This window comes from Polypterus senegalus, chromosome 6, assembly GCF_016835505.1.
Source record: "Polypterus senegalus isolate Bchr_013 chromosome 6, ASM1683550v1, whole genome shotgun sequence".
Classification (NCBI taxonomy): domain Eukaryota; kingdom Metazoa; phylum Chordata; class Cladistia; order Polypteriformes; family Polypteridae; genus Polypterus; species Polypterus senegalus.
The window spans coordinates 173,169,117-173,193,359 of record NC_053159.1 but is presented as its reverse complement, the minus strand read 5'-3'; the positions used below and the strand labels follow the sequence as shown (position 1 = coordinate 173,193,359).

Genomic DNA, 24,243 nt, shown 5'->3' with positions numbered 1-24,243 from the left:
TGCAAAGTCAAAGTCAAAGCTGACACTTGATACCCTGGCTCAGTTGAATTATGAAACAACTGCATAACCAATGTGCCACCCAAACTGAAATGCATCTCTCCATCCTTTCAAATGCTTTAACCCTCAGTGAGATGGAGCCCATGTTAGCATCACTGGACACAAGGCAGGAACCAACCACTGAAGGAGCACCAGTCCATATACTGAGCCTCTGGGCCAATCTATAGTTACTTATTTACTCCAATTAAAATAAAGTCAAATAGCATTTGTTTTTTCACAAACTTTTAAAACAAGATATTTACTCTCTATGACTAGCTGCGAGCGAGATGAACACTGCAGCCATTTTTATGACAAAATTATTTATATACAGGTAGTCTCCAGGTTACGGACATCCGACCTTCGACTTATGAATGAGGACATTGCTGCGATGCGTGCACCTCAATAACTGCCACTCCATCATCTTCAGCCTGGGGATGCTGCAAGCGGTGGCTGGAGGAGGGCGATTTCTCTGCTCGCGCAGTGTAGTGTCCCTCGGGTGGCTCCCAGCAGCAAGCGGTGACCTATGGTCCATAGCCACCGGGGCCACAGCTATTGCTCGTGTGCAGGACGATGGTTCGCTGCCTGCCCACTACGCCACCGCAGCTACTGCTCCTGACTCGACGAAGGCTGGATAGAGAGGAGGGGGGCATTTCACTGCCCGCCCAGTACACACGGCTGGTAATGCTGCAAGTGGTGACCCGGTTGTGGCTGAACGGAGGAGGCGGTAAACGGGGAGGCGGGGGTAGCATTGTAGTGTGCCTTGGATGGCTGCCTGTTGAATTGGGGTTGGGCGATTCACTACCTGCCTTTGGTCGCACCGTGTTCGTTCTTGGTGGAGAGACGCTGCAGGCAGCATACTGTAGTGGAGGTCACTGTGTGGTGGGAGAGTGATGAACCCCCCCTTGACAGCCCCAGTCCTTCTCAATAGCAAGCCTGCTTGTACTGTTACACACATAGCAGGAAGCTGTCTCTTGTCAGTACGTCAGACGTGTTGACGACGGGTGCCTTCCTGCTGTGATAGCATGTACAGTGCTGTGCAGAAGAGCTCATCTTAATCTTTTGTCTTCACCCTTCAAGAGTGTTTCTGAAACACAAATCTGATGCAAGTGCTGGTGATACAGTAAAGAGAAAAACCATCACCATTGAAAATAAAGTTGAAATAATAAAAAGGTCAGAGAGAGGTGAAACACCATCATTTATTGGCAGAGCACTTGGTTACAGTCGGTCAACAATAGCATTTATTAAAATACTGTACTTGTTTCGACTTAACATACAAATTCAACTGAAGTACAAACCTACAGTCCCTATCTCGTACGTAACCCAGGGACTGCCTGTATATATACACTAGATGTCCCCTGCATTGCTGCCCACATAGTAATGAAACAGGACAAACTTAAAAAATCAATAATAAAAGAAAAATAATGTAATTTATATTGAGAACAATTGATATTGATAGGGTTTTTATCTGAAGGCCTCTTGATATACAATATTATTGGTTTTGTTATCAGGGGCGAGGACATATAGGTTACTTGGAGAATTAACCCAGGAGAAAGCAGTACATATTGAGTATGTATATAAACACATACTGGGGATATCATTTCATAATGTCATATCCCTTTCACAATAGTAAACCACTCTTTCATAACATACAGTATGAGTCTTATCTATTCTGTTTATAACACAGGATATGAACAGGAAATTAACTTTCAACATCAGAGGAAATGAATATTCATAGTGTTTGAAATGTAAGAACTAAACATGCCACCTGCCCACTGTTCCCCAAATGCCTTGGACCTAACTGTGAACCTCGGTAACGGTTAAGATGAGAGCTGGGTCTGTGCAACATCAGCAGTAACCTTTGGGAAAACAGAAATAGCAATTGTGGATGTTCAGTAGGTGTTTATCGAATAAGTCACAGGTTTTATTTTGTTCATGTATTAACCAGCTGAGTAATGGATTTATATAGTAAGTTTTATTAACGTATTGATTAATTAACACTTAATAACGTATTTACCTATTTATTCATTTACTGGAAAAAGTAACAGGTTTTATCAATGTATTCAATAATTAACATGTTTTTTTATTAACATATTTACCTGTTTATCTATGCCTAATGCCCTGTTTACCTAGGGCAGGGGTCCTCAATCCCAGTCCTGGAGAGCCGCAGTGGCTGCAGGTTTTTGTTCTGACCTTGTTGCTTAATTAGAAAGCAATTCTTGCCAATAAAGCACTAACAAGCTATGAAATTAAATTAACTCTGCTATGTCCGGTCATTCTCATATCCTAGATTTTCTTTCCCTTTCGATCATGCAAATGATTTGAAGGCTAAAATGGACGAGTAATTCTCAGTCCTTCACTTTTTTCTCTTCATTTTCTTCCAAGTATTTAATTAAACCCAATAGTGCAGATAAATACACACAGGTGTAAATGTAAATAAGCTAAATGGAGAAATGCTGCTCTCTCTTGTCATTTGCATGTTATTGATAATAAGGAGCAATTAAAATAGCTGTTTAAGACAAAATTAAGCAATAAGGGCTCAAAATCACTAAAGTGAAGCAGAAGTGTTACTTTAGCAATAAGTGCTATTTATTAAGCAACTGGGTTGGAGCAAAAACCTGCAGCCACTGCGGCTCTCCAGGACCGTGATTGAGGACCCCTGACCTAGGTGAACTTATCATTAATTCCAATCCAAAGCAAACACTGAGATTTCAAGATGTCATCCTGCTTATGATTCCAATAAAATAGTGTTGAGAGGGTTTAGATTTTAGTTACGGGGTTCGAAAACTGTGGAATGATCGGCCTACCACTATTAGAGGATGCCCCATCGGTCTCAGTCTTTTAAATTAGGCCGAAGACTCACAACTTTAGTCAGCTATACCCTGACTAGAGCTGCTGATTAGCCATGCATACAGCATTTATGTGTGCTAGTCATTTGTATAGAAATATAAACAATACAATATTTATAAACCGTTACTAACCCTCCTCTAGTCTGTTCTTCTTCTTGGTGTTTGGATGTGGCACTTGGTATCACTGCTATACTGCCAGGCTCTTCTCCTACCTATCGAAAAGTCATCACTGAAATCATCAGACAGAAAGATTGGATGGCCAGCACAGACTGTACTAGAGAATTCCCCGGAGGAGGTTGGTGGGCAGTTGAGCGAGGTCTTCAAGATCTGCACTGTGTCTGACTTTGTCTTTTGACATTCTCTGCTATGACTGACTGAAGACCCCCTAAAGTGTTTTCTCCAGGAATGCTGCTGACAGGAGTATTTTATTTCCCTCAACTGACCACCGCTGAACAGTTAATTAATAGACAAATGTTACTCGTTTCCATTTATTTTTCCATTTATGTTAATCAGTTTCCATTTTTTTTCTGTGTTCTTCAACAAATCTGTGTCTTTATGTGTGCTAATTCTGTATTTAGTAATTTGTCAAATTTATAGCTGCATTTTACCTGAGAATTTGTCACAGCATACTGTGCCTGGACTAAATGAAGAACGCTAATCAAAACTAAACCGAACGGAATTAAGTGTGTAAATAGTTAATCAATAAAAAGACTTAACTTATATTTGTGAACATTTTATATTATTGTATAATATATATTACCAGCAACGGTGTACTGCACAATCACGTGCAGTGAATACACTTGATTCCTAGTTTTCATCCTCTTTCTCTTTACGTTTAGCATTCGTTGGCTCAGAGGTTGATGCGCTTGCTGCTTCCTGAGCAGCTCCTCTCATCTCCACCCTAGCAGCCTGCTTCTTCTCTTCTTTCGTCAGCATCTTTTCGCATTAAAACTGATTAAGTCAGTGTTTGTGTTGCAATCACTTAGTACGTTTTCCTTAATTTTTCACTTAAGCTGGCACTTAGGCTCTATTGTAGGAATGAAGCTGGACAGTTTAACATCCATGGCAGAGCGACGGACGCACAGCAGGCTCTTGTCAGTCATGGAGAATCCACTGCATCCACTAAACAGTGTCATCTCCAGGCAGAGGAGCAGCTTCAGCGACAGACTGCTGTCACCGTCCTGCTCCACTGACAGACTGAGGAGATCGTTCCTCCACCACACTATGCGACTCTTCAGTTCCACCCGGGGGGGTAAACATTAACATTATTCAAAGTTATTGTCTGTTTTTACCTGCATTGTTATCACTCTTTAATTTAATATTGTTTTTATGTCAGTATACTGCTGCTGGAGTATGTGAATTTCCCTTTAGGATTAATAAAGTATCTATCTATCTATCTATCTATCTATCTATCTATCTATCTATCTATCTATCTATCTATCTATCTATCTATCTATCTATCTATCTATCTACTTAAGTGTTCAATCTGCCTCAAGAATAACCATATAAGCAAAGTAAGCACATGCTTAGGGCATCAAGGGTAAAGGGGGCACCACAAAACATTTTCATGGCCGAATTGATCACATAAATTATTAAATTAATTAAATTTATAGCCATTTTCAAAATTTAATGAAAAATGAATAATGCCTCCCTGTACCTCCCTGTGACGACACCGTTCGTAGATGGCACCTTACATGGTGCGTTCTGCATACTGGTGCCATCTACGATGGGAATTCCCGTTTCATGGTGATTCCCTTAAACACCATGTTATGTCAAAATATTGTGAAAATAATTGGTTTCAAAACAATATGTTTTTATATTTTTAAACTTGAAACTGAGATGAAAAGGAGAGGAGAGATGTACACAGAAACAGCTGAGAGATTTTCTTTTCTAAGTGATCTGCCACATGTCACTTCATCATCTACTAACATTGAAAGGTATTCTAAGTACTGTGAAAAGCTGATTGAGGCTTACCCAGAGGACTTCAACAGTAATTTCTCAGCTGAACTTCATCAGTTCCATTTATATGTGCCATGAGTTCAGTGCAACAGAAAATGTAAAAACTGTAAGAACTTTATAAAATAATTTTAGAAGACAATATTGAGTGTGCTTTTCCAAATGTAGACATTGCCTTTTGTATATTTTTAACATTAAAGGTCACAAACTGCTCAGCTGAGCGCTCATTTTCTTGGTTGAAATATATTAAAAATCCCCTCAGAACAACTATGCATCAAGGCAGGCTGGATGCCTTATCTCTATTATGTATAGAAGCAGATGTGTTACGTAAGATTGATTATGAAGATCTAATAAAAGAGTTTGCAAGGAAAAAAAGTAGGAGAAAATTATTAAAATAAAAATAAAATGAAGCATACAAAAATAAATATTATTTTCCTTTTTACTATAAGTATGTTTTGCTTAATTTTGAATTTTTGATAATAAAATAAATTTTTATTTTCTAGTTTGTTATTGTTTTAATATTTTGAATTACTAGTGTAAGGGGGCACCAAAATTACTTAGTGATTAGGGCATCTAAGGGTCTTAATCTGGCCCTGCTCAAGAATGATTTAAGATATGAAGTGGTAGAAGAAGTGATGGCGAAGGTGGTAAGGGATGAGAACGGCACCCATATGCATGCGCCACACGGCCGCCCTGCTATGCACCTCTGAGAGTTGATTCTACAATAAACTAAAAATAAAAAGAGTAATAAAAATCATCACCCCGACAATGGACAGTAGAGGTCACGTAGTATATGTGTACCAAATTTCAGGTCAAACAGTTTGCGAGCTAAAGGTGATTTAAAATCCTGGACAGACCAACGGACAGCCACGGTAGCATATTATATTTGAAGATCATGCATGCACGTCAGTGGGTTTCTCTTAGAGACTTGTCAAAGGTAAGCTCTACCACCCCTGGACACCAGAGGGTGCAGTCAATCAGTAACCATCTTGTCTCGTTTCAATCCACAGCTCTGAGAAGACAGTCAAGGAGGGCACCTGACCCCACCCCTTCTGATCCATGAACTATAAAAGCAGGGCTCTCCCAGAAGGAGGCGTCTCATTTGGGAGATGGTCAACCCGCAAGATAGAGCTGTGACCCTAAAACCTGACTGCACCTCACTACAACCTTGCCTTAGCCAACGACATATTGTACCTTTTTTGTTAACCTTAGTGCCATTAAGTGCCTGGTGTATTTGTTTCTGCCTTACCAAGTAAATGGGGTGGCCCTGGTAACACCCCAACATTTTGTTTGCGATCCTGTGTCTCTACCTGTCAATGACAATATACACACAACACCAATTCCAAAAAAGTTGGGACACTGTGTAAAATGTGAATAACAACGGAATGCAATGATTTGCAAATCTCATAAACCCATATTTTATTCACAGTAGAACACAGAAAATATATCAAATGTTGAAAGTGAGACATGTCACTATTTCATGAAAAATATTAGCAAATTTTGAATTTGATGGCAGCAACATGTCTCAAAAGAGTTGGGACGGGGAGCAACAAAAGTCTGGAAAAAGATACAACAGTGGATATCAAATTTACCAGAGTTCATGTTAAACTGTAAAAAGTTGATATCAAATTTCTAAGTGCTGATATCAAATTTAAAACTATATGATGTCAGAGTTTTGAAAGCTGATACCAAATTTAAAGCGTTAAATGTTAAAATAGCTTTCTATGCTTCTAATTCGTTTAGGAAACTGAGCGACTGTCGCTTGTCACACGCGCTCTCTCTCTCTCTCTCACTCACTCACACACACACACACGCACACACGCACTGTTTAGTTATCAGTTAAGCTGACATGGAAGTGTTTGAGCTACGTGGACTGACCGTTGTAATTGTGTAAACGTTCTTGAGATCACACACTGAATCAGTAAAGTCCCGACGCTCTACTTTTCACAGCATCGGATAATTAAAAGATCACTTGAGCTTTTCAGGACATTTTTATCCGAAGGTGCTTTTTTTCTAAGCTCTTTTAAAACGAAGCTCAGCCTGAGTTCAGTTAAACTGGCCAGTGCCGAAGAGGTTTGTTATCAGAATAGTACCCGAAATCTAGATCGATTTGCTTCACTGCCTTATAACTCGGAAGTACCGCCAAACTGCGATTGTTCATTTTTATTGCGCTCTCAATTTGCATGCCATTTTTTTGAAATGCAAAGTAAAAAAATAATATAATACACATCAACAACCTGAACATAAACCAGAACATTAGTATGTTATAAATGAGACGCCAATTTCACTCCGAAGGCCACTTACTGTACTTGTCTCCGCTGACTCGCTGTGCACGTCTGCTGCAGGAGTCCCTCCCACTGTCTGCCTTTTCCCTTGGCAAGCCTCGCAGAGAGGCGGGGCGACAGGGAGGTACGGGGCGGGTCGAGGCTGGGAGTTCATATAACAGTTTATTATAAGGCGGTTCAAACTCAAATGAGGGGAACTGTTGCACAAGAGGCAATTAAAATAATGTCAGTATTAACTTCTGAATTGTATTTGAAAAATCCAGGACATCAAATCATTTATTTTAGTAACTGATGCCAAGAAGATTGACTTCTCGTTTTATTACCTAGAAATAATCGGGTTAAAGTTGAATGAACTAGAAGGCAGCGTGCTGAGGGATAAGAGGAAGTGTGCTTATCAGGAGTTAACTCTGTTTAATTTCTTGTCCTCGGGCAAACACGGCGTGGTCATCCAGGCACGCGCTACCAGCCTGAAAAACAGCAAAATGCTGTCCTGTAACCAGCACAACACCCCCCTCACGGTGGCTCCAAACAGGATGGACGTGTGTCTCAAATAACGCTCCCCACCCTAACAAAAATGCTAAAATTGCATAATCTGTCAACATTGTTTTTTTATTATTGTGATCAGATGCATATTAATTCATTTCAAAGAGCTTTATTAGCATAAAAAGTTAAGTTTATCACAAAAACCCATTTTCACTTATTTTGGCCCTGGCACAAAATGATCAACTAAAAGTGTCCAGCAAACACCAGGACCAGGAGTCAGCTATGGAATTGTGTTGCCACCAATGCAGGACTAGCTCAGTACTGGCAGCAAGTGGGTGTGGGCATCTGCACACACAGTGAGGCTGTGAAGACTTTTGGACAATGGCTTTGTGTCAAGAAGAGCAGCAAAGGAGCCACGTATTTCCAAGAAAAACATCAAGGACAAATTGAAATTCTGCATAAATACAAGGATTAGACAGCAGAAGACTGGTTATTTTATTCGGATGAATCCTCTTTCCAACTGTTCAGTACATCAGGAAAATCGATTGTCTGGAGAAGGAAAAGGTGAACAATACCATGAGTCATGTGTCACTGTGCCAACAGTGAAGCATCCTGAGACAAGTGGGGTTGCTTCTCAGCGAAGGGAGTGGGCCCACTCACAATTTTGCCCAAGAACGCTGCAACAAATAAAGAATGGTATCAAAACGTCCTCCAAGAGCAACTTCTCCCAACAATCCAGGTGCAATTTGGTGATGATCTGTGTATTTTCCAGCATGGTGGAGCACCATGTCACAAGACAAAAGTGATAACGAAGTGACTCAGAGACCATAGCATTGGGCCTGTGGCCAGGAAACTCCCCAAATCTTAATCCCATTGAGAACCTAAGGTCAATTCTCAAAACGTGGGTGGAGAAGCAGAAGCCCGCAAATTGTGATCAACTCAATGCACTAAAAAGGCAAGAATGGAAAACCATCCGTCAGGATTTGGCCCAGAAACTGATATCCAGCATGCCAGAGCGAATTGCAGAAGTTATGAAGAAGAAGGGCCAGCACTGTAAATATTGACTCTCCACATAAATTTGATGTATTTGCCAATAAAAGCTTTTGAAAATTATGAAATGTTTAAAATTGTTCTTCAGTTTACCATTATAAAAAGACAAGCAAAATGACACGTTTTATTGGCTAACTAAAAAGATTACAATATGCATGCTTTCGAGGCAACTGAAGCACTTTCTTCAGGCAAAATGTGTTGCCTTGAAGGCTTGCATAATGTAATCCTTTTATTCAGCCAATAAAACGTGTCATTTTGATTGACTTCTCGTTACATCCATAATGTCTAACATGATACAACACCCTAGTACTTCAGTATAGCAAAGAAAAACATCAAAAAAATAATCTGAAAATGCAGAACCAGCAAAGTTTACAAAACCCATTTGTGTCATTTTCAAAACTTTTGGCCACTACTGTACATTTACAGCTATCCACATATGTGTTGCATTGTGTAGCTGCAAAAAGCTTTGATTTGCTCTAACCTGATCTTTTTTAAACAAAGTGCAGAGCTATAGCGCGTCTTTATGTGAAAAGAGCAGTGTCATATGGGGGTGAGGGTAGGATCGTGAACGCGACTGAGAGAATGAAACTGAATAAAAAAAAAAACAAAGTTAACCTTTATGAGTATCATACATTTACACCAGCCGTTACAGACTGAAATCAAATGTATGTTTTTATTCTAAATTAGTTAGATAAGAGCAGCTCGCTTCTCAAAATGGACTCATCGGGGATCGAACCCGTGAAGTTTTGATTACCACTCAACAGTTGATACCGTTGCACCACCAAAGCAATCGTAGTAAATGTATGTCAACGTCACACCCTTAAGCATTATATCTTTTTCTGCAGTTATATTTTAGAATAAAAGAGCACTTGTTCTGTTATATTTGTACCTTTTGTGAAAGTGTTTCTTTGATAATTGGACTTCAGGCTTCACAGATTATAAACTTCATGTCTAAATTTTGTCAATTATTACTAAAACACGAAAAGCATTTCTGTTTGAATGATGTGTTTACATAGATCATTGTAGACACAGAACACACATGAAATGCATGTGTTCCAAATAATAATATAGTATTTATAAAAGGTGTGATTTTGCTTGACTTCTCACTCTATACAACTCCAAGCAACTGACACGCAGGTAAATAGACTTGAGCTGAGAAAACTGTGCGCCGGTGGGGGATGTGATAGCAGGCAGGCTGCTTGCTGTTTGCTGCTTATCAACACATTTAAAGGACAAAAGACGCTGACGGAGAGGTGCGAAGCGATTTAAGGAGGGACGGATCTACATGTTTTTTCGTAGGCTCTGGTAATTCTAGTGTTAATTAACTGAACATGTCCAACTGCTGAAACCAGCGACCACAGGCCTTTTTAGAACCGACCTCATCACTAGCATGATTACTTTAACATGATGTGTTAAAGTAGTTACCCTGAGGAGCCAATTGTCTGCTAGCAAAGATGCGACACCTCAGTGCACAAGCTGGATTACCGATTAGAGATCTGAAATATGTTTTGTGAAGGTACACAAGCTGCAGCAGCAGCCTTCTCATTCCACAAAATATTCTGTTTCGTTTTTCTATCGGTACAGAATGGTGCTATATAAAACAATGGTTGTTAGTTCATTATTATAGCTGCTGATTAGGCTGCTCACATTCCAGAATCACTAGCTGGTAATGACCACCTCCTGTTCTCCATATTCTGCCACTGCCACTTAGACAAAACTACGGTTGCTGTCTACAGAAGGAGGCATCGACTGAGTTGGGAATTTTAGGTGTCAAATGGTTACTGACACAGCAGCCCATCATAGAGTAACATATGACAGGATATGAATTACGCCTTGGTAATTAGAGGGACTCACCCCAGGCCATTCTGAGTGCAGGAAAGAACAAGGATGGGCTTGAATTGGGATCAAAATAAAAATAAGGTATGCAGTAAAACTGACCTGGAGACAGATGAATGGAGGCAAAAACATAAAAAAATAGAAAGCACTTCTTCAGCCTTGACAAAAGGAACGTGCAAAAGCAGTTTGAAAACTGGAGAAGCAGCTAACTTTGGCATAGAATAAACAAAAATAATACTTCCTGAATCCCCTCTGTCTTCCCCGGCCATCGGACCTTACTGTTATTCTTTGTTAATTAGTATTGCCTAATTTCATTTTTATAGTTTGTCTTTTTTCTCTTTCTTCATCCTGTAAAGTACTTTGAGTTACATCATTTGTATGAAAATGTGCTATAGAAATAAATGTCGTTGTGGCTGTTGTTATTCAGACCCCTTCACTTTTGGCACATTTTATTACAATACAATACAATACAATTTATTTTTGTATAGCCCAAAATCACACAAGGAGTGCCGCAATGGGCTTTAACAGGCCCTGCCTCTTGACAGCCCCCCAGCCTTGACTCTCTGAGAAGACAAGGAAAAACTCCCAAAAAAACCCAGTAGGAGAAAAATGAAAGAAGCCTCGGGAAAGGCAGTTCAAAGAGAGACCCCTCTCCAGGTAGGTTGGGCGTGCAGTGGGTGTCAAAAAGAAGGAGGTCAATACAATACAGTACAATACAGAGAACAGAACAAATCCTCAATACAGTATACAAATAAAAATTTTAGAAGTACATAAACAGAATTTAACAGTAGATGATATCACATAATATGATTTGGATATTTTTAGAGTCCTGGAGACCTCATCTATCATGCTGCCTCCCCCATTTGGCCATTCCACAGCTGAAACAGAGTGGGCCCAGCCAATCTGATGAAAGGACCCCTCTTTCCCACGTTTCCTGCGATCCTCCATCAGGGATGACTTTACCTTAGGCAGGCAAAACAACTTGGCAGGTGGGCCGTGGCACTGAGTGCCACATTTGAGTACCGAGAAGAGAAACAGAATAGGTGAGGGTTAGTATCCAATTCTAACTATCATGTTACTGATGTTTTAGTGCTATTGACTAACAACAGAGATGCAGTCTGTACAGTTAATCAGCAGTTCTAGTCAGAGTGTGCTAAACTGAAGTAGTGAGTCTTCAGCCGGGATTTAAAAGCTGAGACCAAAGGGGCATCTCTTATAGTAGCAGGCAGACCACTCTGCAGTTTAGGGGTCCTGTAACTAAATGCTCAACCTCCCACTGTTATTTTATTAATCCTTGGAATCAAAAGCAGACTGGCATCTTGAGATCTTAATGTGCTCTCTGGTTTGTAAGTCATGATATTATTGTGTTGTAGATTTAATTTGAAATGGGTATACTCCATAACCTATAATGGAAAAGTGAAAACATAGTTTCAGAAGAGTTTGCAAATTTATTAAAAATCAAAAACTGAAATCTCTTCTTCATTTAAGTATTCAGACCCTTTGCTGTGGTACTCAGGTGCATCCCGTTTGTTCTAATTCTCCATGAGATGTTTGTAGAACGTGACTGATGTCCAGTACTTTCGGAAATCACTGTAAACCAGGGGTCCTTAACTCCAGTCCTGGATGGCCTCAGTGGCTGCAGGTTTTCATTCTAATCCTTTTCTTAATTAGTGGCCTGTTTTTTGCTGCTAAATAACTTCTTTTGTATTCATTTCAATTGACTTGTTTTTTTAAAGATTTGTTCCTCTGAATTGTTTCCTTTCTTTCCTTTAATGGCACCCAAACAGAAATGAAATGTGAAGTGAGTGAGCCAACAGAAGACCAATTGATCCAGGGCTTCAAACTCCAACCAATTTCACTCCAACCAGTTGCTTAATTAGTCACTGATTCTTGTTGTTAATTAAACCCGTTCTTAAATTCCATGGCTTGTTGCTCCTCTCATTGTGCAATAGCAAACATTTCCGAAATTGTTGATTTTCTCTTTTCTAAGAGCTCTGTTAAAATGTTTTGTGGACCTGAGCAGATCAACATTCCTGAGACCTTCACCTTTCTTTATTTTCCGATATTGTATGATGGTCACAGTTTGCTGGTCATGGCTCAATATTTTGATTGGCTGCTAATTAAGGAAAAGGAAACAATTAAGGTCAGTCCTGGAGGGCCGCAGTGGCTTCAGGTTTTAGTGCCAACCCAGCTGCTTAATTAGAAAACAATCCTTGCCAATAATTTAATTTTGTTGCTTGTTAGTGCTTTAACTCTGCCTTGTCAGGTCATTCTCATTTTGTAGATTTCTTTTTTCCTTTCAAAGGCTGTCAATCTTAAATGGATGAGTAATTCTCATTATTTAAATAGTGCATGATAAATATGCACAGATGTAAAGGGAAACAAACTAAATTGAGAACTGCTGATTTCTTTTGTCTTTGCTAATATGGAGCAATTAAAAACTGAGAATAAAGCTGTTTAAGACTAAATTAAGCAATAAGGGTTCCAAATCTTAATGAGCGAGACAACTAAAATGAAGCAGAAAAGTGTTAACTGAGTAATACATGCAATCTTATTAGGTAATTGGGTTGGAACAAAAACCTGCAGCCACTGCGGCCCTCCAGGACTGGCTTTGCCCAACCCTGAATTAAGGGGTCTGAGTCTTCAAGAGCAAGTCAAATAAAATTATTTCAAAAGAAGTTAATTAGGAGGAAAAACAGGTCACTAATTAGGAAAAGGGTTTAGAATGAAAACCTGCAGCCACTGGAGCCCTCCAGGACCAGAGTTGAGGACCCCTGCTATAAATGAATTATTCAAGTTTGTTGTTGCAATCTATAGTATAGATTCCCTAAGGCTATAAACCACCCTAATAATTTTCAGTTTTTCCAGTTTCCAGATATGTTAGAGAAGAATTTAGTAAGCCAGTCAAGAATGCTTATTTTGACAACTAGGACAATGGATGCTAAACTTGTGGCCGCCATGTTGCAATTTGAGGCCTGCAGCAATCCTGTCGAGGTTGATCTTCTTTAAAAAAAAACAACAATTTTGAATATCTATATATATAATTCACTAAGGCAAGACAACCATGAAAAGCACGCCGGAAGGGGCGTGGATTCACTAAGCTGTCGATAAGTGAGACACCTATGGCGCACACAGGAAGGAGCCACGCCCACCAACTCCAAGACCATTGGATACGACGACAACTCGCAGGGCCACGCCCACCAACTCGGATGCGACGACACAGAAAAAATGGCGTCATTTATGTTCGTCTGTCGTAGAGGCCACATGCAGTGCAGTGCAGCTACGTTGACTGTTCATAGAGGCATGTTTCTCGTGGAGGTGAATCGCCATATGCAGCGTGTAAAACGGTTTGTGAGGGGTATCCCATGGGATCCTTAAAACAATCCTTTAAAACTGAGATTAAAGCACAATGAAGGAATCAGTCTTTAAAAACCAATAAGCCCTGTGCCTCTGTTTCATTACCGTCTCACCTGCTTTACCAATGCAGGCCCTGCAACAGTCGAGACGCTTTGTCAGCAGCTGACCTTCTCTGTGCCTGACCGGTTCACACAGAGGCAGCGCAAGAGAAAGCCGCGCCAGAGACAGACAGAGACACACACACAGGCAGCTGGTGGGCGGCTCTCCGTGAGTTTCTCTTGCGAGCGGACACATGACCAGGCGGTGTGTATGCTTCGAGAACGAGGCTGGACGCGGCTTGCGACCGGGCACATGAGCAGGCAGTGTGTATGCTTCGAGTGCGAGGGTGGACGCGACAGGACCATCTAGGAAAAATCATGTCGCGGATGTGATTCGCTGTATGCAGTGTGTAAAACAGTTTGTTTGTTGCAGATGTGAATCGCTGTATGCGGCGTGTAGAACAGTTTGTGAGGGGTGTCCCTGCGTCTTTCCAGAAGTGTTCAACCATCAATAAATAATTATGCGGCGTTTGTTATGCTGCGGGTTCACTATTGTGTTGCATTTTGCTCTCTCCAGAGTTCCATCTTTTCATTCACTTACTGTTGTATTCTCACACTAACCTGTTTTAGACAACCGTGTCTTTCCAGAAGTGTTTACCATTCAATAAATAATTATGCATGAGATTGAGCGTGTGTCTAGGCGTGGGTAAGCCGTTGAACCCCATTCGGGCTGCAAACCGTGGAATTGCCACTAAGTGCGACTCAAACGCTCGCACTGTTTTCGTCCCTACCATTTGTACACACCCGCCTCCCACACGTTGACTGTTAATAGAGGCATATTTCTCGCGGAGGTAAATCGCCATATGCGGCGTGTAAAACTGTTTGCGAGGGGTATCCCATGGAATCATTAAAACATTCCTTTACAACTGAGGTTAAAACACAATGAAGTGAGCAGTCTTTAAAAACGAGTTTTCGGTTACGACGCACGACCACGTACAGCATAGCAAAGTGTTGTACATGCTACATACAGCAATTCGCATCCGCAACAAACACGCGTCTTCTTAGATGTTCCTGCACTTTGTACACACCCCTCCCACCTCGCTACGCCGCACGGACGATTGTGTGTTGGTTCGTTCCGTGCATTGTTACAATGTTGCTTTTCTTGCTGATTTATTACATTACCGATTTTGCAAATGTTAAATTTTCTCCCTGTGCTTAAAAATTATTAAAAAACCAGCCTGATTATGCGGTGTATGGTACGCCGCGGGTTGGCTAGTTGTCTTTAAACTGCCTCACATAGTTTTTAAGTAAAGATAGCTCAAAATGTTCTTCAGCTGTTGTATTAATATAGTATAAGCATATACATAGCAGTACCATTAGTGTTAATATAATTTTGACTCACCCTGTATATCTATACTAATAAAAGGCAAAGCCCTCACTGACTGACTAACTGACTCACTCACTCACTCACTCACTCATCACTAATTCTCCAACTTCCCATGTAGGTAGAAGGCTGAAATTTGGCAGGCTCATTCCTTACAGCTTACTTACAAAAGTTAAGCAGATTTCATTTCAAAATTCTACGCGTAATGGTCATAACGGTCGACAACGTCCGCCATGTTGAACTTTCTTATTTATGGCCCCATCTTCACGAAATTTGGTAGGCGGCTTCCCTGTGCTAACCGAAAACCGATGTACATACTTATTTCGGTGGTATGATGTCACTGTTGACTGCCATATTGAACTTTCCAACAGTCTTTGTTACTTATGGGCCCATCTTCAAGAAATTTGGTACGCGGGTTCCCAACGCTAACTGATTCCTACTTACATACATAGCCTGCAGCTCGGTCGCTGTGTGAGGCACTGTTGGGTACCCCATCCCAACGTCTCCCACGTTGTTGGCTGCCTGCCTATATAAGGCCGGCCGTGCTCCGGTCTCTACATTCCCTTCCTTGCTTCGCCACGGTATTCACGTCTCCCTGCTGACAACTACAGCCTTTTTATTTAATCCACGGCTTCTCCGCTGTTTTATTGTTAGTTTATTACAATTATAGCTATTGTGTAGATATTTTAGACTTACTTTACATTGTTCAGGTACCCATTTCCTTTATCGTTCCAACCGTAACACCATTAACATGTCTATCAAGGTGATCACCATCGATCAAAGAACTGTCACTTACCGAGTGGTTTCCATGCCCGGAGATGGCACCTACCTTTTCCATTCTCTGTGTTACATATTGTACGGCCATATCAGGCTCACTCTTGATATCCAGAGGAACATTGTGTGTTATGTATTGAATGACTGGGACAGGCTCAAGGTGTGGACTGATGACAGTACAGGAGATAATTATACTACACGGGAGCACTAAAAGAGTGAAATGCTTAAGCACTTCACCTATGGTTCTGTATGTGAGCTGATGGCTGCCGCTGAATTGTTAGGTTGTTGCTTTCAAGTGTACCGAAATGGCCAAATATTTTATACATTTTGACAACTGCCAGTGCCCCTTAAACATCTTAGATTGACAGGTGACGATTTCAGTAGTGGACACTTTGATGTTTATGAATGTTTAAACTCTCAAAAGCTGGATGTGAAGTTATCTATGAAACCGGCTGTATGCATACAACGCCTGACAGATGCCGAATGTCTCTTCAACACAACAAGTCCTGCAAATACTGACGTAATTCAAAGAAACCATGAAACTCAAACCGATTTACCGATTACTGTTCACATGGTCAACTGTACATTGCATGCTCAAGAGTAAGCTCAGCACACAGCTTGGTCATATTACAACCGGAGGGCCGAACTCACAATGTGGTATACAAAGAGATCCTTAACAAATAATTATTGGTATAATTTCCCTCAGTTTAAAAAGGTTTACCTTTCTTCTTAATTAAAATTTTAAGGCAGCACTTCGCCACTGCGAAGCGCGGGTATTTTGCTAGTATATATATATTCAAAAATTCATATTTTCGTTGGAAATGATGAAGACGGGAGGAATCATAATTGTTTGAATCTGAGAGTGTCATGTGACTCGTTCTGTCTGGCAAGCTGGCTGCCCTTGCAGTTTAGTATAAGAGTTGTCACCCTGTGGTAAAGATGGCTGTGAAACTTCTAAATTGCCACAAAGAGAAACAGCGTTCTGTCATACACTTTTTGTGGGCAGAAGGTCTGCTGGGAGTACAAATTTAACTCTGCATGTGTGCTCAGTATGGGGATGAAGTTCTCTCTCGTAGAGTCGTCAATGAGTGGATTGAAATGTTCAAAACTGTCCGTATTAGTCTGATGGATGCAGAGCAGTCCAAAAGCTCAAAGAATCTTTAAGGGGTGAACGATTTTCATTTGATGATGGTGTGAAAGCAGTGGCGCATCAGTGGCTACGTGTTCAACCAAAAACATGTTTTGCTGATGGCATTAAAAAGCTGGTATGATGCTGGTAAAATTGCATCACAAAGGAAGGTGACTATGTATAAAAGTGATTCCATTTTTTTTTAAATTTTTAATAAATAGAGTTAAAAAAAGTGCGGAAACTTATTGAACATCCTTCGTAATAGAGATTAATGATATGTATATATATATACTGCTCACAAAAATTAAAGGAACACTTTAAAGAAACACATTAGATACATCAGATCTCAATATGAAGTTGGATATCTATACAAATAACGACAGGGCAATGTCTTAGGAACAAAAGGATGCCAAGTCTTTTAATGGAAATAAAAGTTTTCTGCCTACAGAGGGCTCAATTGTGTAGACACCCTAAAATCAGAGTGAAATGAAGATGTGGCAGGCTAGTCCATTTTTTCAAAAACTTAATTTCTGCTACTCAAAATGCTTTTCAGTATCTTGTGTGGCCCCATGAGCTTGTATGCATGCTTGACAACGTCGGGCATGCTCCTAATGAGACGACGGATGGTGTCTTGTGGCATTTCCTCCCAGATCTGTATGAGGGCATCCCTGAGCTGTTGTACAGTCTGAGGAGCAACCTGGCGCCTAATGGACCGAAACATAATGTCCCACAGATGTTCTATTGGGTTTAAGTCAGGGGATCGTGAAGGCCATTCAATTGTTTCAATTCCTTCATCCTCCAGGTACTGCCTGCATACTCTTGCCACATGAGGCCGGGCATTGTTGTGCATTAGGAGGAAACCAGGACCTACTGCACCAGCGTAGGGTCTGACAATGGGTCCAAGGATTTCATCCTGATACCTAATGGCAGTCAAGATGCCGTTGTCTAGCCTGTAGAGGTCTGTGAGTCGCTCCATGGATATGCCTCCAAGATCATCACTGACCCACCACCAAACCAGTCATGCTAAACGATGTTACAGGCAGCATAATATTCTCCACGGCTTCTCCTGACCCTTTCACATCTTTCACATATACTCAGGGTGAACCTGCTCTCATCTGTGAAAAGCACAGGATGCCAGTGGTGGACCTGCCAATTCTGGTATTCTATGGCAAATGCCAATTGAACTCCCCGGTGCTGTGCAGTGAGCACAGGACGCAGTAGTCATTTGGGCCCTCAGGCAACCCTCATGAAGTCTGTTTCTGATTGTTTGGTCAGAGACATTCACACCAGTGGCCTGCTGGAGGTCATTTTGTAGGGCTCTGGCAGTGCTCATCCTGTTCCTCCTTGCCCAAAGGAGCAGATACTGGTCCTGCTGATGGGTTATGGACCTTCTATGGCCCTCTCCAGCTCTCCTAGAGTAACTGCTTGTCTCCTAGAATCTCCTCCATGCCCTTGAGACTGTGCAGGGAGACACAGCAAACCTTCTGGCAATGACACGTATTGATGTGCCATCCTGGAGAAGTTGGACTACCTGTGCAACCTCTGTAGGGTCCAGGTATCGCCTCATGCTACCAGTAGTGACACTGACTGTAGCCAAATGCAAAACTAGTGAAGAAACAGTCAGAAAAGATGAGGAGGGAAAAATGTCAGTGGCCTCCACCTGTTAAACCATTCCTGTTTTGGGGGTCATCTCATTGTTGCCCCTCTAGTGCATCTGTTGTTAATTTCATTAACACCACAGCAGCTGAAACTGATTAACAACCCCTCTGCTACTTAACTGACCAGATTAATATCCCATAAGTTTCATTGACTTTATGCTATACTCTGATTAAAAAGTGTTCCTTTAATTCTTTTGAGCAGTATATATATATATATATATATACATGGAGTCCTCAAGTTACGACACAGTTCCGTTCCTACAACAGTGATGTAACCTGAATTTTGGTGTAAGTCGAAACACACCCTAGCCTAAGTCACTTACTTATCCTAACACATTTGCAAAATCATAATCTAGAACATAAAAACACAACTAAGCCACAGAAAAAGGAAAAGGACATAAATATACTGTACTATACACTGTACTGTAGTAACAGAAAAAATTAGTGTAAAAAAATCCTTACTTTTATTCCTTCTCAGTTTTTATGGGAGTGAGCGTTGTAAACTCGAAACGTTATATGTCAAGACGTTGTAACCCGAGGACTCCCTGTATAGTATCTTTTTTTTAGTTTGATTTTTGGGGTGTATTTGAATTCAGCCCTCTGTAGGTTGATCATTTTCATTTCCATCAAACGATGTGCCATCCTTTCGTTCCTACACATTACCAGTCCATATCAGTAGAGATAGCCAGCAGGATTTTTTTTCCCATTGAGATCTGATTTGTTTTCAAAGTGTGCCTTTAATTTTTTGAGCAGTTTATTATATATATTAATATATATATTTAATATAATTTAGAAAAGCAAGATTTCTCCAATAGGATATTCTTATTATACAATAAGTGTATTGGTCCTGTGACTGAATCTCTTATGATATTAATCGTTCTATTATATTTAAAAAGTCAAGTGGGCTTTTTTGAATGAGATTCTCTTCTTTTTCTCTTTCTTCTGGGTGAGGGTTGAATCTTGCCTTGCTTTTATTCATTTGTATTTTTATTTTTCTTCGGTTTTCTCTGCATTGATCATGAAGTAAATAGTTTAATCTGTTATGTTATTATTTGATTGATTCAGTAGTAATGATAAGCGAACTTCACGGGAATGTTTGCAATATTCTCCAAACTTGGCGAACTACATTAAAATTAATGGGGAAGGACTAACTGAACTAGATTTTACTGGATTATAACAATGCACTCATCTTTTAAGTGTCCCTGAGGATTATGGAAATGTCTGCCAACTATACTGGACCAATTATTTTGGCAAAAAGGTGACCTGAGCTGTGCGTCAGCAGTGCCAACCACTGTGTCACTGTGCTTCCGTGAGATCAAAGAAGAAAGAATAAAGTCAGATATTTCATTAAAACAAAGTGGAAATACCAAAACCATGGTCAAAAATCAGAAAAAATATGTGGCGTGTCATGATTGATGAAGTTAGTTTTTGAAGTCTTGCTGTCTGTGCAGATCTTTTGCACTTTTTCTTACATCAAAAAGACAGAAACCCTTTTGTTACTATTATTATTTCATAGAGTATCCTGTGTTTGGTAGTGGGTGGGTGTTGATAGGCTCCTTCAAGGTTTGTTTTCACTCTTGCTGCGCCACATGGCTAATTCTTATGCATGCACAGGGCACAAGCCTCCTTCTCTTCTATCGACGTGGAACTAGAAGATCGAACTGCACATTTGGCTACAAGCACAGATAACTCATCCCACAGCATCTGTAATGCAAATGATCAGCAACTATATACCCAAGGGGCAGTCCCATCAATGTTAGCCGGGACAGCTCTGGAGGACATTGCATTGGTCTCGGAATGCATTATGAGGTACTAATATTATAAAAAAAATAAAAATACTCCCAAATTAAATGAATTATCAGTAAATAATTCAATAAACAAGGGCAAACGCAAATACAACAAATTCACTGCAAATAACATTTTTGTGAAACTTGCTGATCAGCACTATTGAGTAGTATGTCATTGAATATACACTATCTCTTCAGCTGTACTTTCTTTCTCTTGGGATGGTTCAGCCCCAGAGAAAGCACACTTTCAGATAGCAATCAGATAACAAAGGAGCATGCTCGCTTTCAAATCACGTAAGATTTAACAGTGATGCAGTGGACAATAGCGCGTGAGGTAGTTACTACACGTTGCTCACTTATATGCTATTCTGATCTCTGTTTTGTCCAGACCGTCTGTAGCTCCAGTCCTGTCTCCACACCTGCCTTTCTTCAACTGAACCACTGCAGGAGGCAACCAAGTAGTTGTCAGTATTGCTGTGTATTTTAATACAATCTCCTAAACTGTTCCTTGAAGTACCAGAATAAAGGTTACATTGCCCACTTCTTTCCCGCCTCTTTTGGTGCAATTCAGAAGCACAAATGTGACAAGTGGTACCAGAAGTGTGGTGTTGACCCTTATCAGCAAGTAGCAGCCCAGCAGCCCTCAGGATGTTTCCCTTCCTCCTGACCCAGAGGATAATCCTCCTGTTCCTGTTCATACCAAGGATATGCTACTGAAAATAGCACCTTCCGATGATCCCAAATGCTTCCTGTTTTGCTTTAAGCACACAGCTACAATGATGTGCTGTGACAGAAGAGGTTGGGCTGCCATTTTTCTTTTGACTGGCGATGCTCAGCAAGCTTTTCAGATAATTGTGAAAAATCTTTTTTCTGATGTAAAGGTCACCCTGTCCTCTTACCCTGTTCTGAAAAATCTTGACTTCATTAAAGATTTCATAGAGGCATCTGTGACAATGTGGGTTCTGGCTCCACACTCTCATCTGATTTTTGGAAGCACTTGAACCCAACACCGTCGATAACGTAACCGAGTGAGCTAGTCAGTGAAGGCAAATAAACACTTGAGCAAGGGGTGGTGCAAAAAGTGAAACAGTGCTTTTATTTAAAAGAAACAATCAAAACAGGTGTTCAAATAAATAGTGCAGTTCTTTTTTCAATAAATAATCCAATAAAAGAACGTGGAGGTAAAACCAATAAATAGAAAAAAACAATCCTTAAAAACCAGAGGTTAAAATCTTCTCATGGAAGCAGTCTTAAAAACAACAAACAAGCTTGGTGCTTCTTTTCTGTTAGCGTCTCACCTGCTTATCCCGTTTGGGCTTAACAGCAGGCAAGACGCTCTCTGCAGCTGCCCTCCTCTACACACTCGAGACTGGAGACCTCCCGATCCCTGGCTTCGGTTTGGCTCTCATCCCAGTCCCCGAGACTTGATTACCCCAATGGCCAGGACGCACACATTGGGGACTCCACCACCAAGTCTCCCAACTTTCGCTGCCTTCTGCGGCTCATCGCTTTCACCAGGTCACTCCCGCTACATGGTCGCTCAGCGGGAGCAACATCCACTCAAACACCCGGTGACGGCCTTACACCCAGCTTCCTCACAGCTGCCCTCGAGCGCTGATCGCTAGGTCACCACACGCACGCACCGCCTGCTTCCTCGCTCCCTGTAACCTCCGTCCTCTTTTCCTCTCTCTCTTTTCTCCTCCTTCCATTTTTCCTCCAAAACCGACTCGCGCTTCTTTTTAAATGACGAGGGCCACAGCGGCTGCACCATTAGCCATGGGACAATCACGAATGTGGGCAGTTCCTCACCTGTGCACTAGGTGAGAAACGCCCACACCCTATGGATCGCCCCGCGGCTCGCTATGGCCCAACGACGATTATTTATTTAAAAATGGCCTTTACTCAGTGAGCTGTGGACCCGCTATACCACAGCATCAGACAGTGTATTGACTACCTGCATCTCTGTCTGGAATCAGGACTGTACTGCCTCAGACTGAATTTTTCTACAGTTTAAGAATATCATTAGGACATCTCTCATGAACTCTAAATAGAGCCACCAACATTATCAGAGACCCCACTTACCCCCACAATAGACTGTTGGTTTATAAAAGATTTGTACTACAAGCAATTAGACTCTTAAACAATGACCACTCTGTTTTAATACAGTGATAGTCTGTGAATGAAGTGTGTGAACTGGGACCCGGACACAGGCAGACAGACATCGTAAGTTTACCCACAAACACTTTTATTCACAATATGTACAATATTTAAATCAGTGCACTTCCCAGTGCCTCCAGCACCGTTCCCAGAACTGTCCAGGCCACACAGCCTCTCCAGCTCTGTCCTCTTCCACCTGACATCCACCACTGAATGAATGGAGATGGCCCCTTTTATGCAGTCCCTGGATGAGCCCCAGGTGTTCCCGGCATTCCTCCCTTGGCCACGCCCCAGCGTGGCGGAAGTGCCGCTGTCCTCCCGCAGCTCTCCGGTGCCGTCCTAAATCTTCCCCAGCACTTCCTGGTGTGGCGGAAGTGCTGGGGTAACAGGTCCCCAAGGCACTGGGGCGCCTCCTGGCGGTGACCACAGGTCCCTACAGGGTGGAGCTTCCATGCCCTGTACCCCTGGTCCCCAAAGCAACCAGGAAGGCGGCCCTCACGTGATCCAGGGTGGCCTTTGACCCTCTTCCGGTCCCTCATGGCGTCCCGGCCGGGTCGTTGCCCCTGGCATCCCTGACAAGTACAATCTGATGAGCATTCTCTGATGTTTATTCTTGCTAGTCCAGTTGTTTTTCTTGTTTATTTCTGTTGGTTGTTACATATGAAAGGGTTTGATGATGTAATTTTGTTCTGTTGTGCACTGCTGTTTGTCGTTTCGATTAATAAAATAAAGTCAACCTTGAACCTTGAGTTTACGTACTGATCTGACATATTTAATCCACCAATTGATTTTGCGTTTAACGCTGATTTTTCCACTCTACAGCCTGCCTAACCCTTTTGATATTTTCCTGTGTTCTCTGTGGTCCAGCAAACACGTCCTTCAAAATGCAAGAAGAATGAAAATATTTAACTACTTTAAGATAGGGGTGACACAGTGGTGCAGTAGGTAACGCTGCTGCCTCACAGTAAGGAAACCTGGGTTTGCTTCCTGGGTCCTACCTGCGTGGAGTTTGCATGTTCTCCCCGTGTCTGTGTGGGTTTCCTCTGGGTGCTCCAGTTTCCTCCCACAGTCCAAAGACATGCAGGTTAGATGCATTGGCGATCCTAAATTGTCCTTAGTGTGTGCTTGGTGTGTAAGTGTGCGCGCACCCTTCGGTGGGCTAGCGCCCTGCTCGGGGATTGTTTCCTGCCTTGCACCCTGTGTTGGCTGGGATTGGCTCCAGCAGACCCCGTGACCCTGTAGTTAGGATATAGCGGGTTGGATAATGGATGGATGGATGTAGTATGTCATGTGAAAGGCTGATCTAGAGGACTCAGATTTTGGAATCAAAATGGCCAGAAGAAATATCAACAGACATGTGGATGACACTACTAACAGCTGAAAGTGAGGAGGAATTTGATGAAAGTAAAAGAAAAGAGAGAAAAAGCTGCCTTGCTGCTCAACATCAAGAAAGCCAAGATTAAGTCA

The 24,243-nt window shown here is 41.4% G+C and overlaps 1 protein-coding gene across 1 annotated transcript in view; it reads right to left on the bottom strand.

Annotated features, from left to right (window-relative positions):
* Positions 1 to 7,211, bottom strand: part of LOC120531806 (retinol dehydrogenase 7-like) — a 41,432-nt gene extending 34,221 nt beyond the window's left edge. Inside the window, exon 1 of the mRNA XM_039757561.1 lies at positions 7,143 to 7,211. The gene's annotated coding sequence lies outside the window, so the exon portion shown is untranslated. The remainder of the gene's footprint in view (positions 1 to 7,142) is intronic.
* Between the last annotated feature and the right edge of the window lie 17,032 nt (positions 7,212 to 24,243).